The sequence below is a fragment of the Bos indicus x Bos taurus genome, chromosome 1, assembly GCF_003369695.1.
Source record: "Bos indicus x Bos taurus breed Angus x Brahman F1 hybrid chromosome 1, Bos_hybrid_MaternalHap_v2.0, whole genome shotgun sequence".
Classification (NCBI taxonomy): Eukaryota; Metazoa; Chordata; class Mammalia; order Artiodactyla; family Bovidae; genus Bos; species Bos indicus x Bos taurus.
In genome coordinates this window covers 82,671,060-82,677,833 of record NC_040076.1, presented here as the reverse complement: position 1 = coordinate 82,677,833, position 6,774 = coordinate 82,671,060, and positions in this window count along the sequence as shown.

The window sequence follows — 6,774 nt, the reverse complement described above, 5'->3', positions numbered from 1 at the left end:
TGGAAATCCAGAAATGCTTTAAAAAACAAAACTAAATTAAATTTGCCTAGGTCTACCCAGCTCCTGAGTCTCTGAGCTGGGGTTTGCCCCGAGGTCAGAATGGGCCCAATGTCTAACACAGCAGGACACCTGACCATGTTGGCGTTTAGGATCTGAGTGATAAGGAGCAGCTCTGTGCCATGATGACCTCAGCAGGTACTGAGGCCCTAGGGTAGCCACACCTGCCAACCCACCTGGAGCATACCATTGCATTTGGAAAAAATTTTATTTGTGAAACAAACCTAGTTTGTTAAATAATTGTTTTCCCTTTAAAATTTAATCAAAGACAGGACTTCCTGGTGGTTCAGGGGCTAGGACTCCACTCGCAATGCAAGGGGCCCAGGTTCAGTCCCTGGTCAGGGAGCTAGATTCCACATGCTGCAACTAAGACCCTGTTCAGCCAAATAAATAAAATATTTTTTTAAACGTAATCAAAGACATAATATGGTACTAATCACAGTTTCTGATAAGCCTTTGGTAATCACACTTGCTGACCTGAGTTATTTCATTCCAGCGCCAAGAAAGAAACACTCTGTTTAATTTAGCTTGGACATCCTTCAGTGACAAATCAAGGTAGACCATACCAGGAAAATAAACAGAAATTAGAACAATTCCTGATACAGGGAGAAGGAGCAACATAGTCTGTCGCAAAGGAACTTTCTTTTTTTACTTACTTTTTTCTTTTTCTTCTTTCTGTATGAAAATCCTTTCCTTGAAATAATCTCTCATAATGTACTCTGTGTATAAGTTAAATAAGCAGGCTGACAATACACAGCCTTGACATACTCCTTTCCCAATTTGGAACCAGTCTGTTATTCCATGTCCAGTTCTAACTGTTGCCTCTTGACCTGATACAGATTTCTCAGGAGGCAGGTCAGGTAGTCTGGTATTCCCATCTCTTAAAGAATTTTCCACAGTTTATTGTGATCCACACAGTCAAAGTGGTCCACACTTCGCTGTAGTCAATAAAGCAGGAGTAGATGTTTTTCTGGAATTCTCTTGCTTTTTCGATGCTCTGATGGATGTTAGCACTATGATCTCTGATTCCTCTGCCCTTTCTAAATTTAGCTTGAAGTTCATGTACTATTGAAGCCTGGCTTGGAGAATTTTGAGCATTACTTTACTAGTGTGTGAGATGAGTACAATTGTGGGGTAGTTTGAACATTCTTTGGCATTGCCTTTCTTTGGGATTGGAATGAAAACTGACCTTTTCCAGTCCTGTGGCCGCTGCTGAGTTTTCCAAATTTGCTGGCATATTGCGTGCAGCACCTTCATAGCATCATCTTTTAGGATTTGAAATAGCTCAACTGGAATTCCATTACCTCCACTAGCTTTGTTCATAGTGATGCTTCCTAAAGCCCACTTAACTTCAAATTCCAGAATGTCTGGCTCTAGGTAGGTGATCACACTATTGTGGTTACCTAGGTCATGAAGACCTTTTTTATACAGTTCTTCTGTGTATTCTTGCCACATCTTCTTAATATCTAATGCTTCTGTTAGGTCCAAACCATTTCTGTTCTTTATTGTGCCCATCTTTAAGAGATCTGTAGTCTTTCCCATTCTATTGTTTTCCTCTATTTCTTTGCATTGATCACTGAGGAAGGCTTTCTTATCTCTTCTTGCTATTCTTTGGAACTCTGCATTCAAATGGGTATATCTTTCCTTTTCTCCTTTGCCTTTAGCTTCTCTTCTCAGCAATTTGTAAGCCCTCCTCAGACAACCATTTTGCCTTTTTGCATTTCTTTTTATTGGGGATGACCTTGATTACTGCCTCCTGTACAATGTCACAAGCCTCCGTCCATAGTTCTTCAGGCACTGTGGCAGCCATTAACTCTCTCCTTAGTGTCTTTCACTAAATAGAAATCCTTAATTTTGTAACATTTATTTTAGAGTAATTTCAGACTTGGAGAAAAGTTGCAAAATACAACAAAGAATTCTGCTCTTTCCTTCAGCTGGATTCCTAAATTATAACACTTTGCTGCCTTCTCTGTGTTGGGTGTATGTATGTATTTTTTCCTAAACCATTTATGAGTAAGTTGTAGACATAATGTTCCTTTATTTCTAAGTACCCAATATGTTGTTTTCTAGAAACAAGGACTTTACTTACATAACCACAGTATAATTATCAAAATTGGGAAATAAACTTTGATACAGTAATATTATCTACAGATTAGATACTAATTTATCCAAATGTTGCCATATATATCAACAATTTCCTTTATATAAAAAGAAAAAAAATATATGTTTGATTCAGGATCACACATTGCATTCAGCTGACCTATCTCTTTAGCCTCCTTCAATCTGAAGCAGTTCTGTAACCTTTCTATATCTTTCATGACCTTAACATTTTGGAAGAGTACAGAATATTCATTTTGAGAATGTCCCTCAGTTTGGGCTAGTCTGGTGTTTCCTTGTGATTAGATTCAGGCTGTGCATTTTGGGCAGGAATATCACAGAAGTGAGGCTGTACCTTCTCAGTACATCTTATCAGGAGGCATGTGATGTCAATTTGTCCCATTACTGGTGATGTTAACTTTGATTACTTGGTTAAGGTGGTGTCTGCCAGGTTTCTATGCTTTAAATTGCTGTTTTTCCCTCTGTAACTAATAAGTATCTTGTGGAGAATAAATACTTAATTTTTGTATAATCAAAATCATCAATGTTTTGCAACAGTGATTTGTTCTTTTGAAATGTTTTAGTCCTTCCCTACCACCCCTACGTAACAGATTTTCTGCAACATTGTTTTTCTATTAATTGTATAGTTTTATTTTTCTTACTTATGTTGTGAATGGTCTAGAATTCACTATGTATGTATTGTATATGAACATGGCTTCACCTTTTTCTATGTAATGAACCAGTTTTTCCAACATTATCTACCAAAGAACCTGTCTTGTTTCCTGCTGTGGCTTCCACCTAACCATACAACAAGAAATATTTTTTGAGGGAATACTAATGAACTAAGCCATCTTTCAATTTGGATTTCAAACAGGGGCTGGGATTTTGGATATTAAGCTTGAGATAGGCTTTGCAGGGGGTGCAGTGGTAAAAGAATCTGCTTGCCAATGCAGGAGATGTGGGTTTGATCCCTGGGTTGGGAAGATCCCCTGGAGGAGGAAATGGCAACCCACTCCAGTATCCTTGCCTGGAGAATTCCATGGACACAGGAACCAGGCGGGCTACCGTTCACGGGGTTGCGAAGAGTCACACACGACTGAGCATGCACCACACAGGCAGGAAAAAACACTTTTTTTCTACACATAAGTCTCCTGAAACTCAAATATGAGTGTGTAGACACTACTGAGGTTTCAGAAAACACATCTACTGGCCCCAAACACAGGGAGGCAGCCCACAAGCAGAAGGTAACTGAGCTGAGCTTTGCAACAAGTGACCTGGATGCAGAGCATTTTCTGAGATGCTTTCCCTTCAAATTTACCCTCTCCCCACCCCATACCACCACCTTCAATAAAGGTCTTTGGCACTTTGGGCCCTAACCTGGACAGTGTTCTCCTGACTTGGGGCGGGGGGAGGGGCAAGTTCAGTCCTCCGTCCTGGGCCAGCTCAGAGGAAAAGCAAAAGCCTACAGGCTAGGTTGGTGGTGGCCAAGGTGAGCAGGTATTCTGGACAGGGACCTCAGTAGCCCAGTGGACTGCTTCACACAGAGATTAGAAGATAGGGTCAATTTCAGTAATAGAGTCAGTAAGTTTTCTCACGTTATCCCTCTAACTGAGTCAGCCAACATTGGGCATCCACTGTACGCCAGGGCCCATGGTGGAAAGAGTGAGTCACTCCCAGAGGCTCTTATTGGCTCAAGAGGTGAATGTGAGCTATAGATTCAACCACTTGACCTGTCCCATTCCCTGCCTGGGCCCCGCTGGCTCCCACCCCTGCCCACTGGCTGGGCACAAGGTCTCCTGTTCTCCACCTGGTTCTCCACCTGTCCTTTTATTTCTTGAGGTCAGCCAAGACTGATGGGAATTTTCAAAAGGAGGTATATTAAGGGATTTAGGAAATTTAAGTGAATATTAACGTACTGTGATAATTATTTTGCAATATGTAAATATATCAAATCATTGTGTTGTAGGACTTCCCTGGCCTGGTGGCTCAGTGGTAAAGAATCTGACTGCCAATGCAGGAGACAATGGTTCAATCCCTGGTCGGGGAGAATCCCATATGCTGTGGAGTAACTAAGCCCTTGCACTACAACTGCTGAGGTCTGTGTGCCTTAGAGCCCCTGGTCCGCAACAAGAGAAGCCACCCCAACAAGAAGCCCAGCTACTGCGGCAAAGAGTAGCCCCCCTGGTTGCCACAACTAAAGAAAAGCCCATGCAGCAACGAAGATGCAGCAGCACAGCCAAAGATACATAAAATTATTTTTTAAAAATCATTGTTGTACACCTAAAACTAATCCATTGGTATATGTCACTGTATCTCTATTTATTTATTTTATTTGTGTGTGTGACTGTGCCACGAGGCATGCAAGATCTTAGTTCCCTGACCAGGGATCAAACCAATGCCCCCTGCAGTGGAAGCACAGAGTGTCAACCACTGGACTTCTAGGGAAGTCCCTCAACTTTTTAAAAAATTCAGAATAAAAAAAGATTTAGGGAAAATCAAAGAGAAATAAACCACATAATAAACATTAATAAATTTGTATTGTCTGTGGTAGCAACTGTATTGTCTATCACAGTAGTCTGTGGTCTGAGGGCAGACCATCTGAGTTCAGCATTCTGGCTCTACTGCTTTATTAGCGTTTTCCTCACATGTAAGTAATAGTACTTGTCTCTCGAGCTATTTTCATCATTAAAGGAGGTGACTGATTCATGCATAGTGCAGTGCTCGGCCAACAGTAAGTGCTTGACAAATATTAACCTAGAGAAAACAACAGCAGCAACAAAACACTCTTACTTGCCCTTTCCTTAGTTCTTCTGACTTCATTTTTTGGTGAGCTGATCCCCCTGCTTCCTCTTCACTGCTTAACTCCCACTTAGGATTCCACTTACATGGCTTTCCCGCTCAACCACCAGGTTAGTTGCTGCTCCTAAAAGCTCCCAGCTAAAAGCTCTTATGATATCCCTGTAATGCAGCCCTCATCCTAGCCTATGGTAACTGTGTGTTTGCCTTCTTCACCAGAGCGTGAGCCTTCCAAGACAGGCTTACTGGCCTGGTGGCTCCAAGCCTTCCAAGACAGAGGCTATGCCTTTGTAGCTCTCTATCCGCCATGTCCTCCCCTGCACCTGGCACACAGCAGAGCACTCAGGCTCCAAGCCATTGTGCCTAGAATCTCCTCCACCTCCTGAAACCGGGTTCTGGGACCCTCTGGGTCTGTGCTCCCCTTTCTGGTCCTCAGCCACCTGCCATGCTTCAGCCCCTCTATCAGCATGCCTCCCAGTTAGGCCTCAGAGCCCCTCCACAGAACCCCGTCATCTCCAGGGCCTGGCTGCCTGCACCCTTACCCCATCCTGCAGGACGCTTTACACCTCTGGTTGAACTGCAGACCCACTTCTCACTCCATTTGCCTCAGCTTAGACAGCCTCCCCAGCAGGAGGATCTTAGGGCCAGCCCAGCTTCCAAGCAAAGCTTGGCTTCTTCCAGAGTGTTTTCTAGTCTCTGACAGAGAAACCATCTTCCTGGGACACTGTTTTACAGTCAAGCTTTCCTCAGGAACCGAGGCAAGGACATCTTTTTCCATTTCTGTGTGTTTGAGGACCCTTAATGACAGTTCCCTGCAGCTTCATGTTTGTACATGTAGCCTTTGGCTTGTTCACAGAAGGGGCAAAGCACCAAACACCCATGAGGAGGTGGTCACTTGCCTGGACTTCCATGGAGCCCTCAAGGTCAAGGCTGGCACTGCCTAGGGACCTGGAGTCCCTGGAGGGCCTGTCCATCCCACCCCCACCATCTACCATTTCTCCCCAAGCCTGGTAGAGGAAGATTCAACTCTGAATGAGGCTGGGAGAGGGTTCAATAGAGAAGGGAGAAGAAAGGACATGCAGTCAGGGCTTAGACAGTGTGGAAAGAATAGGGCTGCAACTCTGCTGGAGCTCCCAGTGAGCTAGATCATCGTGATGTTGGCTATGCCTCCTGTATCATCCTTGTGCATTTCCACCCATGAAGTTCCCTGGGAAAAGGCCAAGCTGTTTCCACCATGCTAAGTGGTTTGAGCAAGTGAAAGGCTTGAACTGAGGGGTTCAGTGCTCAAGAAGGCAGAGGATCTCTCCCTGGGACCAGTGTGGAATAAGTGACTAGAATCAGGATAGAGTAAATAGGGAGGAGTGAGAATGCTGAGCTTAACTTGAAAGCCCACTCCCCACTGACTGCCCCCTACCCCCAGGTCTCCCCAAGCTCTCTTTGCAGAAGTTGGGTGTGGCTGCTGCAAGAAAGTTTGCATGGGTGACACCAGACATGGTCACTTTCCCAGGGCTCTTGGGGGAAGATTTTATGGACTTTCCTAATCTTTTGCAGCATAACACTGTCAGTCCAGCCAATAACAAAGGAACCTGATTACAGGCTGCCGGGATGTTTTCTCCTGCAGGTGCTGCAGTGATGTGTTTGGGGTGGAGGTCATTTCTATGATGGGGGCAGTCTACAGCCACCAGAAGTCTCTGCAGGTTGAAAGGCTTCACTTCCAAGGTGGTGGACAACTGAAGGTTCCTGGAAGTTATAGCCTGAGAGGGCAATCCGCCAACCCTCCCCATCCCCAGAAAAAAGTGAGGAGATGGCACTGCAGTGGTGGGA